Source organism: Tursiops truncatus, chromosome 2 (assembly GCF_011762595.2).
Source record: "Tursiops truncatus isolate mTurTru1 chromosome 2, mTurTru1.mat.Y, whole genome shotgun sequence".
Classification (NCBI taxonomy): domain Eukaryota; kingdom Metazoa; phylum Chordata; class Mammalia; order Artiodactyla; family Delphinidae; genus Tursiops; species Tursiops truncatus.
In genome coordinates this window covers 38,447,635-38,461,663 of record NC_047035.1, presented here as the reverse complement: position 1 = coordinate 38,461,663, position 14,029 = coordinate 38,447,635, and positions in this window count along the sequence as shown.

Genomic DNA, 14,029 nt, shown 5'->3' with positions numbered 1-14,029 from the left:
ACATTTCTAAAATTGACAACTCTGAAATCCTAAACTTTTTTTTTTCATAAATTTGTCACAAACTCATTTGTCAGAAAAGGCTGACCTGAATTGTGATGAAGCTATTTGTACTTTTTCTTTATCCCACTTGCTGTGAATATTGATATATTTTGCTGCACAGACATTAATGTGTTTGATAACAGGAATTGCTGTCCCCAATCCTTATAGGAGAAATATGAATATATAGAAATCCACAAATTTCTGAATTCCAAAATATAACTCTCTTTCCTGTAACTCTAGACATGCCTACCTACGTGCTGACTGACTCTCTTCATGTGGCAATTTCACAGGGATCCCAAATTCAACATATCCAAAACAAGTGTATCATCTTGCAGCCTGCCCAAGCATTCTCTGCATCTAATGTGTACCACCTCCATCCACCTAGTTGTCAAGTCAATAACTTCCATGCTTCTTTATCCCTACCCCTGGCAGGCAATCCTCTTCATTCTACCATCTAGAGATCTCTTAAAGAGCCCACTTCTTAATGTCACTGTTGGCACTGCTCAAGGTCAGATCAGGGTTGAGAATTATTCTTACCCCAATTTCATGTACCTAAAGCATATTCGTAATCTGTATCAGTCAGGATAGACTAGGTTATGGTACGGTAATAAACACTGCAGGGTTTCATCTTCCACTTGAATTACTGCAACAGTCATTTAAACTTGTCTTGCTGCTTACACTGTTTTCCTGCCACATTCCTCTCCATCTCCATCTCCAATCTCCACCCAATTCATTCTTCACCCTGCACTGTAGCTAAAGCTCTTAAGGCATCAATCTATTTATGTCACCCTTCTAAGTTCCTCTGTGTCCTCAGGTGAAAGTCCAAAGCCCTTAGCTAGGCTTTCTTTAGCCTTCCCTATCAGACTCTTGCTTACTTATCCAGTCTCGACACTCACCATTCCCCACTGCAACCCCACATCCCGATACTTCCCTGCTCCCTGCACTCCTTTTTGTTCCTTGTGCTTACCATGCTCTCTCTTTCTTCCTTTACCCACATCCTATATCGCCAGGCATATTCTTTCAGATCATAGATTAGATATCATTTCCTCCAAAAGGCCTTCTTTGATTCTCCAAGACTTAGTAAAGAGCCCTCCCTGTGTCTTCTTCTAGTGCCACCATATGCTTTTCCTACTGTAGCATTTGCCTCACTGTTGTAAAGAAAAGATCACAAATACAGTTGAAATCCTAATTATCTTCTCACCAGAGCTGCCACTAGCCACTTTGGCATCTTGCGAGAATTAAGAAAAGAAGTCTTGGGCTTCCCTGGTGGCACAGTGGTTGAGAGTCCACCTGCCAATGCAGGGGACACGGGTTCATGCCCCGGTCCGGGAAGATCCCACATGCCGCGGAGCGGCTAGGCCCGTGAGCCATGGCCACTGAGCCTGCGCGTCCGGAGCCTGTGCTCCTCAACGGGAGAGGCCACAACAGTGACAGGCCGGTGTACCACAAAAAAAAAAAAAGGAAGTCTTCTTTGGACAGTCATAGGTCCAAGGCAAGGACATCAATTGGTGAGATTATTGTGAACTGGACATCAGCCTCTATTTGTCCCCTTTGATGGGTACCCTCAGTGAGAAGAAGGAGGAAAGCTTTCTAGGTAAGAGAGCTAGAAAAAGGGAAATTCATAATGATAGGAAACCTTATAATATGTGACTAAAAATGTATAATTCAGACTTAACGAAGACAAATGGGGTTTCTGGCTGCCCGTGCTGGGGCCATGGAGACAGCAAGACACACTGAGGAGGTGGCTCTGGCCAGGGTCATCACAGCAGCAAAGGAAGCTGTAACACAAAGACTGAAAGCAACTCAGCACTTTCCAGTGAGCATCAACCACAGAACTTTTATTGAAACTATTGGAAAGAGAAAATTTTTCTTCTGAGATTATGAACTAGTACAAAATAAGCCTGGAGTGAGAGCCAGCGTGCCCCAGTCTGTTGCAACTGCCTGCTGGTCTATGCTGCCGCAGGCAACTAGTTCACAACCCAATTGTGGCCGCCGTACCCTCCCCGTCCTGAGTGAGTATCTATTGCAACACCAAGACCCAGCTCCACCCAACTGCCTGCAGGCTCCTGTGCTGGACACCTCATGCCAAACAACCAGCAATACAGGAACACAGACCCACCCATCAGCAGAGAGGCTGCCTAAAGTCATACTAAGCTCACAGACACCCCAAAGCACACCACCTGATGTGGCCCTGCCCATCAGAGGGAAAAGACTCAGCTCCACTAACCAGAGCACAGGCCCCAGTCCCTCCTACTCAGAAGCCTACACAAGCCCCTGGACCAAACTCACCCACCAGTGGGCCGACAACAGAAGCAAGAGGCACTACACCCCTGCAGCTTGCAGAAAGGAGACCATAAACACAGTAAGTAAGACAAAATGAGATGACAGAGAAATACGTTGCAGACAAAGTAGCAAGGTAGAAACCCTCAAGACCAAATCAATGAGGAGGAAATGGGCAATCTACCTGAAAAAGAATTCAGAGTAATGATAGTAAAGATGATCCAAGATCTCAGAAATAGAATGGAGGCATGAATTAAGATACAAGAAATAGTTAACAGGGACATAGAAGAACTAAAGAACAAACAAACAGTAATGAACAACACAATTACTGAAATGCAAAATACACTAGAAGGAATCAATAGCAGGATAACTGAGGCAGAAGAATGGGTAAGTGAGCTGGAAGATAGAATGGTGGAAATAACTGCTGTAAGAGCAAAATAAAGAAAAAAGAACGAAAAGAAATGAGGACAGTCTCAGAGACCTCTGGGATAACATTAAACACACCAACATTTGAATTATTGGGGTCCCAGAAGAAGAAGAGAAAGAGAAAGAGTCCGAGAAAATATTTGAAGAGATTATAGTCAAAAACTTCCCTGACATGGGAAAGGAAACAGTCAATCAAGTCCAGGAAGCACAAAGAGTCCCACACAGGATAAACCCAAGGAGAAACACACCAAGACACATATTAATTAAACTAACAAAAATTAAATACAAAGAAAAAATATTAAAAGCAGCAAGGGAAAAGCAACAAATAACCTACAAGGGAATCCCCATAAGGTTATCAGCAGATTTTTCAGCAGAAATATTGCAGGCCAGGAGGGAGTAGCAGGACATATTTAATTTAAAGTGATGAAAGGGAAAAACCTACAACCAAGATTACCATACCCAGAAAGGATCTCATTCAGATTCAACAGAGAAGTCAAAAGCTTTACAGAAAGAAAAAGCTAAGAGAATTCAGCACCACCAAACTAGCATTACAACAAAATGCTAAAGGAACTTCTCTGGCTGGGAAACACAAGAGAAGAAAAAGACCTACAAAAAAGACCTACAAAATCGAAAACAATAAAGAAAATGGTAATAGGAACATGCACATTGATAATTACCTTAAATGTAAATGGATTAAATGCTTTAACCAAAAGACACAGACTGGCTGAATGGATACAAAAACAAGACCCATATATATGCTGTCTACTAGAGACCCAATTCAAACCTAGGGACACATACAGACTGAAAGTGAGGGGATGGAAAAAGATATTCCATGCAAATGGAAATCAAAAGAAAGCTGGAGTAGCAATACTCGTATCAGACAAAATAGACTTTAAAATAAAGACTGTTACAAGAGACAAGGAAAGACACTACATGATGATCAAGGGATTAATCCAAGAAGAAGATATAACAATTGTAAATATTTATGCACCCAACATAGGAGCACCTCAATACATAAGGCAAACGCTAACAGCCAAAAAAGGGGAAATCGACAGTAATACAATAATAGTAAGGGATTCTAATACTCCACTTGCACAAATGTATAGATCATACATACAGAAAATTGATAAGGAAACACAAGCCTTAAATGACACATCAGAACAGATAGACTTAATTGATATTTATAGAACATTCTATCCGAAAACAGCAGAATACACGTTCTTCTTAAGTGCACACAGAACGCTCTCCAGGATAGATCACATCTTGCTTCACAAATCAAGGCTCAGTAAATTTAAGAAAACTGAAACCATATCAAGCATCATTTCTGACCACAACGTTATGAGATTAGAAATCAATTACAGGAAAAAAAACTGTAAAAAACACAAACACATAGAGGCTAAACAATACGCTGCTAAATAGCCAAGAAAGTACTGAAGAAATCAAAGAGGAAATAAAACAATACCTAGAAACAAATGACAATGAAAACACGACAACCCAAAGCCTATGGGATGCAGCAAAAGCAGTTCTAAGAGGGAAGTTTATAGCAATACAATCCTACCTCAAGAAAAAAGAAAAATCTCAAATAAACAACCTAAACTTACACCTAAAGCAACTAGAGAAAAAAGAACAACACCCCAAACTTAGTAAAAGGAAAGAAATCATAAAGATCAGAGCAGAAATAAGTGAAATAGAAACAATGAAAACAATAGCAAAGATCAATGAAACTAAAAGCTGGTTCTATGAGAAGATAAACAAAACTGATAAATTTTTAGCCAGACTCATCAAGAAAAAAAGGAAGAGGACTGAACTCAATAAAATTAGAAATGAAAAAGAAGTTACAACTAACATTGCAGAAATATAAAGGATCATAAGAGATTACTACAAGCACCTATATGTCAATAAAATGGACAACCTGGAAGAAATGGACAAATTCTTAGATAAGTACAAGCTTCCTAGACTGAATCAGGAAGAAATAGAAATTATGAACACACTGATCACAAGTAATGAAATTGAAACTGCGATTTAAAATCTTCCAACAAACAAAAGTCCAGGACCAGATGGTTTCACAGGCAAATTCTATCAAACATTTAGAGAAGAATTAACACCTAGCCTTCTCCAACTCTTCCAAAAAATTGCTGAGGGAGGAACACTCCCAAGTTTATTCTATGGGACCACCATCACCCTGACACCAAAACCAGACAAATATATAACAAAAAAAGAAAATTACAGGCCAATATCACTGATGAACATAATGCAAAAATCCTCAACAGAATACTAGCAAACCGAATCCAACAACACATTTAAAGGATCGTACACCATGATCAAGTGGAATTTATCCCAGGGATGCAAGGATTCTTCAATATATGCAAATCAATCAATGTGAATCACCATATTAACAAATTGAAGAATAAAAACCATATGGTCACCTTAATAGATGCGGAAAAAGGTTTTGACAAAATTCAACACCCATTTATGATGCAAAGTCTCCAGTAATGGACATAGAGCGAAACTACTTCAACATAATAAAGTCCATATATGACAAATCCACAGCAAATATCATTCTCAATGGTGAAAAACTGAGAGCATTTCCTCTAAAATCAGGAATAAGACAAGGGTGTCCACTCTCACCACTATTATTCAACATAGTTTTGGAAGTCCTAGACAAGGCAATCAGAGAAGAAAAACAAATAAATGAATCCAAATTGGAAAAGAAGAAGTAAAACTGTCACTGTTTGCAGATGACCTGATACTATACACAGAAAATCCTAAAGAGGCCACCAGAAAACTACTAGAGCTAATCAATAAATTTATTAAGTTGCTGGATACAAAATTAATACACAGAAATCACTTGCATTCCTATACACTAACAATGAAAGATCAGAAAGAGAAATTAAGGAAACAATCTCACTTACCACTGCAACAGAAAGAATAAAATACCTAGGAATAAACCCATCTAAGGAGGAAAAAAACCTGTACACAGAAAACTATAAGATACTGGTGAAAGAAATCAAAGATGACACAAACAGATGGAGAGATATACCATGTTCTTGAATTAGAAGAATCAATATTGTGAAAATGTCTATACTACCCAAAGCAATCTACAGATTCAATGCAATCCCTACCAAATTACCAATGGCATTTTTCACAGATTTAGAACAAAAAATGTTACCATTTGAATGGACACACAAAAGACACTGAATAGCCAAAGAAATTCTGAGAAAGAAAATCGGAGCTGGAGGAATCAGGCTCCCTGACTTCAGACGATACGACAGAGCTACAGTAATCAAGATAGTATGGTCCTGGCACAAAAACAGAAATGTAGATCAATGCAACAGGATAGAAAGCCCAGAGATAAACCCACACACCTATGGTCACCTAATCTTTGACAAAGGAGGCAAGAATATACAATGGAGAAAAGATAGTCTCTTCAGTAAGTGGTGCTGGGAAAACTGGATAGCTATACGTAAAAGAATGAAATTAGAACACTCCCTAACACCATACACAAAAATAAAGTCAAAATGGATTAAAGACCTAAATGTAAGACCAGACACTATAAAGCTCTTAGAGTAAAACATAGGAAGAACAGTCTTTGACATAAATCACAGCAAGATCCTTTTTGACCCTCCTAGAGCAATAAAAATAAAAGCAAAAATAAACAAATGGGACCTAATGAAACTTTAAAGCTTTTGCACAGCAGAGAAAACCATAAACATGATGAAAAGACAACCCTCAGAATGGGAGAAAATATTTGCAAATGAAGCAACTGACAAGGGATTAATCTCCAAAATATACAAACAGCTCATACAGCTCTGTATCAAAAAAACAAATAACCCAATCTAAAAATGGGCAGAAGGTCTAAATAGACATTTCTCCAAAGAAGACATAAAGGTGGCCAACAAACCATGAAAAGATGCTCAACATCACTAATTACCAAAGATGTGCAAATCAAAACTACAATGAGGTATCATCTCACAGCAGTCAGAATGGCCATCATCAACAATTCTACAAACAAAATTCTGGAGAGGGTGTGGAGAAAAGGAAACCCTCTTACACTCTTGGTGGGAATGTAAATTGATACAGCCACTATGGAGAACAGTATGGAGGTTCCTTAATAAACTAAAACTAGAACTACCATATGATACAGCAATCCTACTACCGGGCATATACCCAGAGAAAACCATAATTCAAAAACACACATGCACCCCAAAGTTCCTTGCAGCACTATTTACAACAGCCAGGAGGACATGGAAGCAACCTAAATGTCCATCAACAGAGGAATGGATAAAGAAGATGTGGTACATAAATGCAATGGAATATTACTCAGCCATAAAGAGGAATGAAACTGGGTCATTTGCAGAGACGTAGATGGACCTAGAGACTGTCATACAGAGTGAAGTAAATCAGAAAGAGAAAAACAAATATCATATATTAATGTATATATGTGGAATCTAGAATAATGGTATAGATGATCTTATTTGCAAAGCAGAAATAGAGACACAGACGTAGAGAACAAACTTATGAACACCAAGGGGGAAAGGGTGGGGGTGGCATGAATTAAGAGATTGGGATTGACATATATACACTATTGATACTATGTATAAAATAGATAATTAATGAGAACCAACTGTATAACACAGGAAACTCTACTCAATGCTCCATGGTGACCTAAATTGGAAGGAAATCCAAAAATGAAGGGATATATGTATACGTATAGCTGATTCACTTTGCTGTACAGCAGAAACTAACACAACATTGTAAAGCAAATATACTGTAATAAAAACTAAAAAAAAAGAAAAAGACAAATGGGAGAATTGGAGACACAGTTAGGGACACATCATTAAGGAGTTTGGGTTTATTCTGTAGGCAATGAAAGATGTGTTTTGAGTAAAAAAGTAACTTCTTTTAGGAGAAGGAATCTGTATATGATTGGTGTACAAGATCTTTGGGGACTCATCACAAAAAAATTTTTTCATAACTATGCATTGTGACGGATGTTAACTAGACTTATTGTGTTGATAATTTCACAGTATATGCAAATATCTAATCATTATGTTGTACACCTGAAACTAATATAATGTTGTATGTCAATTATATCTCAATTTTTTTTAATGCTTTGGGGAAAGAAAAGATCATGATTGGGGAAACAAAATAAGAGATCCCTGCATATGAAGAGATTATATTTTTGAAAGATTAATAAATGTTCCCCTTCAACCCCTATATTTACTGTTACTCTCTTGCTTTCATTGCATCATTGCTCCTCACCATAACTCACCCCTTCTTGACTTCTGAATTTCAAAGTCCTAGGCATTGGAAAAGCAGAAATGCAACAAGAAAAGTATTATAATAAAGGCTATGTGTACTCTTACTGGGTGCTAGACACTGTTCTAAGTACTTAACAGGCATTTTCTCATTTAATCTCATTTAATTTTAGTAGAGGAAAATGGAATTTCATTCAATTAAATAAATATTTATTGAACATTTATGTGCCAGGCACTATAGTAAGTGTTTAAATTATTCCCATTGAACCAAAAAATGAAACTGAGGCACAGAGAGTCACAAAAGGTCACTGGTATGTGATGTAGCCAGGATTATGTACCCAGGTATTCTGTCTTCAGAGTCCAAATGCTTAACTATTCTGTTAACCACTGTTATTTAGTAAATAAAAAAGAACCAGCTATCCCTAATGCTCTTACTTCCAGCCTAGATGAGAAAAAATTTCCCTGTGTTCAGGGAAGGGAGACAAGCAGGAGAGGAAGCAAAGAGTAAGAACATCCTATCTCTGCTGCAAAGTGGGCAGAGCCCTAGATTTCCGAGGAAAATCACAAAAATCCCAATAGGTTTATGGGAGTCAAGACAGAGAAGATCTGCCTCATCTCCTGGGTAGAATTCTAGGAAGCCAAGAAGGCCATAGAGGAGAAATGGTTGGAGAGATAGGACCTTAATTAGCAGAGAAATTCCCCACACCTTGATGGGCACACGGACATGTTAGGGAATGATTCTCACATGCCCTATAGGTCACCCAGGAAGGAGAGAAAGTGAAACCCACTGAAATTATATCATATATGCTATTGGTTTTACCTGCTTGTCTCCCTCACTACACTATGAACTATTTAAGGTCAGAGATCGAGTCTTCCATATGTATGTTTCTTTAGCTCTTATTCAGTGCCTACCTAGAACATGCAGGCCACAAAGTAAATTGATTTGTTAATTATTCGATGCTGTTGAGAAAATTTTAGTGTAGAATTAAAGATTTTAATTTCTAGCCACAATTCACACCATACACCACAATAAATTCGAAATATACTACTGAGTTAAATATTTTAAAACTGTTTAAAATAGGTTTCTAAATTATTTCTGAAGCATAGGAAATTATAAATAACAAGGTTAGCAGGTTTGATTACATCAAACTATATCACCTGCACATACACAGAAAGCATAATGGAGATGAAGAAGAATTTGAAGGAATGAGAAAAATTATTCATAATTAATATGATTGGGAAACATTTTTTTCTTCAAAATCTGCTTGGAATGAATACAAGTCTATACAGAAGAGGTTCCAATGAAAAAATAGCCCAATGAATTAATGGATAATAATTATAATTGTAAATTTTTCCATGATTCTCAACCACACCTTGTGAGATTAATAGAACAAGTATGATTATTTTTTAAATATCCCAGATATATTAAGTGACTTTTAGAAGATCCTCAGCCAGTATGTGGCAGGTCAAAGCTCAATCCAGTTCTTCAGACACCATGTTCAATGTCCTTTCCCCTATGTCACATTGGAATATCAATAATATATGGCAAGGGAATGATTCAAATGAAAAAATAAATTTATAAAAATTGCTGAAACTAAACTATGCATTCTTACTAGTAAACTTAAATGACCCAAATATTTAGATATGAATAAATCAACAAGCAAATCATGATATGTTAATTTAATTTTAAGCAAAATTCCATTAGAATTGACAAATTCACGGACTATGTAGAAATATGGAAAAGATCTTTAAAAAAAAGGCTAATGGAAAAAACATATGTAATGCGTAACATTACATATTCATTGATTTCTACAACATACATCTTGACTTGTAAGCTGGAACATGGTAAAAGGCTATAGATTTTATGACTCAATCGTGATTTATAAGATTGGGGTTTTGTTTTTCCTTTCCATACATTAATATTTCATGTTACTACTGACTTTAATGTTTCTAGTTAATGTTCACTGTCAGTTGTTTAAACAGATCATTAAAAACCAAAGCAAAAGTCTGTCTGAAAGATAGACACACACACATAAAATGTCTAGGGAATAAGTATAAAGCAACTTGTTTTCAAAAACAAACAGCTATATTGAGGTATAACTGACATACAATAAACTACACATATTTCAAGGGTTGGATTTATTGACTTTTGACATACATGATGTTAAAATCATCACCGCAATCAAGTAGTGAACATATCTTTCACTCCCCAAGTTTCCTTTTACCCCTTTACAATCCATCCCTCCCTGGTCCATAGGCAACCACTGATCTGCTTTCTTTCACTATAGTTTGCATTTTCTAGAATAGTATATAAATGATACAATATGTACTCTTTTTTGTCTGCCTTCTTTCAGGATAATATTATTTCCCTAAGCGTATTTCCCTAAGCTGTTAACATCTCTAGGTTTGAGAGAACAAGAGGATTAAATGATGAAATATCTAAGAAATGCCGAAAAGGGAGCTTTAAGGAATCATGGCAGACTGGGGAGGGAGCTAAGAGGTGGAAGAAGCCAGTGAACAAATGTTTTCTTTTCTTTAGGGCAGAAGCTTAGTAATCTTACAGATGCTGATATATTTGCTGTTCAGTAAACCTACATTTGCTGAGAAGGCAGGCTGAGGAAGTTGTTTTGCAGTCAGACAGAGCTGGGCTTGAAATCAACCAAGCCCAAGTCACTTAACTTCTCATGGCTTATCGGAAAAATGAGAACAAAGGAAAACATGCATTCAGACATCTTTTAGATTGTTCTCAAGATTAAATGAGACAGCGTTTAATAACCAAAATACTTCACCTGTAAAATGAAGGCCATTTTAAATGGAAGTAATAAATATAAAGTACAGAACTCTCCACATTTCAGGACTATTTGGTAGCAACAAAAGTCTGGGTTCATCTAGCTAGAACACAGAAAGAAATGGAGATAATCCCTGGGCAGAATCCTGTCTGCTGGTCCCTTTCTCCACAGTGCTTCCCTTGAGGAGGAGCCTGTTTTCTGCAGACAGATCCTCTCTATCAGGTGAAGGAATTATCCACACCACAACAGCCCTTGTTCAGTGATGTGCCGGAACTAGCTTCTACTGGCTTGTGAAAGCCAACTTTTAAATTTTCAGGGATCTAGTGAGTGAGTGGCTAAAAATAATCATTAATAAAAATTATAGTAATTTGCAATTAAATGAATTATATTAAAATGAAGGCAATCAATATTCAAAATTCACTTCCTAATTATGTTACTACATTTTAGTATTATCCATGCTCTTAAGGCTATTGATTCCTATTATATCTGTACAGTGGAAATCCGCTATACTGGTGTGCTACTGCACATCAATTTTCAACCCCATGTTCAATGATGTCACATTGGAATGTTGACGTCAGCCATGGATATTGGATGCTACAAATCAGGGTTTGATTTACTGTTTTGTTGATTATCAAAATGATCATCTAAATGATTTACTGTTTTGTTGATTATCTAAATGATGGAGAAAATGCAGATTATAAATAATGAGGGTTAAATTTTAAAGTGTTCATGTCTATAGCTGTCACACTGTAAATAGCAACAAAACATTTAAGGAAATATTCTTCCAGTATTCAAAAACTGTTAAACAATTCAACAAAGAAGTCACTCATATCACTAGCATGACTGTAAGTTCTAGCATATAGCTTCATTGTTGGATTTCTATCATTAAGATAAATGAAAATATCAACCAGTGTTTATGTTGGAACTACATGATACTCAATGACAACCATAGGTTGACCACAAACTCAAGAGTTAAGCAAAAATCAGTGAAAGTATCTTGTGAGAATCAATGGGCTATATGGAATTCATAAGAAAGAGTACTGAATATTTTAATATTTCTTGAAAATTATGTGCTACATGCCTTTTATATCAGTCGACTTTATAATAAATTTATATATATATATATATATATTACATGCATTTTTTGGAAGTCAGCCAGAGACGACCATTAAACATTTACCTGCATCTAATGCCCAGACTCACCAATTCTGAGTATAGTAATCCCAGTTCAAATAGAAACCTCTCTTTTCAATATCTATGTTTCAGTCCAGAGGAAGACCCTGATGAGAACTACCTGTGTCACACATCTGCATGTGTATGCCTGCACCAAGAATGGTTGTGTAGGGTACACAGTACAGGAACTGGCTCAGCGTGGAACATGTGCTAGGCAATACCGTATTCAATCATCTCACTGACTACGACGACAGGCAGTTCCCCAAAAGGAACAGAGATGCTGGATAAACAAAAAGAACAGATGCCCATTACAGTAGGTCCTCAACAAATGGTAACCCACTACCACGTAAAGCAGCTCTGACCTTTTAATCTCAGAAAAGAAAATTAGTGACAATTTATTCACACTGTAGTACATCTGACATTCTAAGATTAAATGATCTGCAACTTATTTAAATATTCTCCTTTCCCTAAGGTGTCAACAGATTTCCAGCCATTAGTTGTTTATGATTCATTCTTTCTTCTAACCAGCATTTCTTGAGCTTCTATTTTTTAAGGAACTGGGTTAAGTGCTGTGGATCTACTTAAGTTTACTCTAAATTTGATAAATGGCAATTTAGCCTGATCACAAGCCCATCTGTTGTGTCTCAAACATCCTGTTCTGAATATGGTACCACTTCTTTAAAAAACAGTTTATTCCACCTCAGCTTCAGTAGACTAATTGAACCAAACATGTTCAAAGAAGCAAACTCTAAGAATAAATCCCCAAATGTCAGCACTGTCTAGGAGGAATGAAGAAACATATGGGATCCCAGCCATTCCTGCCAAGGTGTCTGAGGGTGCTGGGCTCCAGAAAGCAGCTTTATGCCTTCCAGAAAAGTCATATGGTCATGTAATGCTAATTGTAACCTTGAAAAAAAATAAATAAATTGTGCACTTAAAAATTCATCACAAAAAATACTCTTGTTCAAAAGAACAGCTCTTGTTCAAACAGCCCATGCAACTCTGTAGTCAAAGGATGGAATCTGTGCCATGGGCTAGTAGAATGGGAGAAGGAAGCTAGGGACAGAGGATAGAGCGAGCAGGGTGGGGAGGCTTGAGTGCCAGCTATATGCTAGGCTCTGCACTAGCTACTTGTCATAGGTAATCACTAATCCTCACAAATTTTCAAGGTAGATATTATTTACCCCCATATTACAGACGGTGAAACTGAGACTCAGAGAAGTCAATAACTTGCCTAAGATCACACAGCTAATAAGTGTCAGAACCAGAGTTCAAATTCATAACTATTTGGTTCAAAACCCCTCTTCCTACAGTTTGGCTCCAATGAAACTGGACAGCAAGCAATCCAAATCCTAATAGCCAAAGGGATAGTGGTGAGCTTGATTCCAGTGTAGGTTATCATTTATACCTGGGAGTGAAGCATGACAGGAAGCTCTAGACAGTAGCAGAATTTTCAGTCAGGTGGTGAAACACGCAGGGAGGAGTAGAAGGACAAGTAAAAGAGAATACTCTGATTAAAGGCAGCATCTTAGCCAATGGCTAGGGATGGAATTGGGAACAAGTCGAACTGCAGGGAGACAGCCTGGTATGGTTATACAGGCTTACTTTATTGTGCTTTGCAGACACTGCGTTTTTTTACAAATTGAAGGTTTGTGGCAACCCTGAATCAAGCAAGTCTATCAGCATGATTTTTCTAACAGCATTTGTTCATTTTATGTCTGTGTGTCACATTTTGGTGATTCTTGCAATATTTCAGACTTTTTCATTATTACTGCATTTGTTGTGCTTATCTGTGATCAATGATCTTTGATGTTACTATTGTAATTGTTTGTGGGCATGAACTGTGCCCACATAAGACAGTGAACTTAATTGATAAATGTTTTGTGTGTTCTGATCGCTCCACTGACCGACCATTCCCCATCTCTCTCCCTCTCCTTGAGCCCCCCTATTAAAACAACAATATTTAAATTAGACCAATTAATAACCTTATAATGGCTTCTAAGTGTTCAAGTAAAAGGAAGAGTTACACTTCTCTCACTTTAAATCAAAAGCTAGAAATGATTC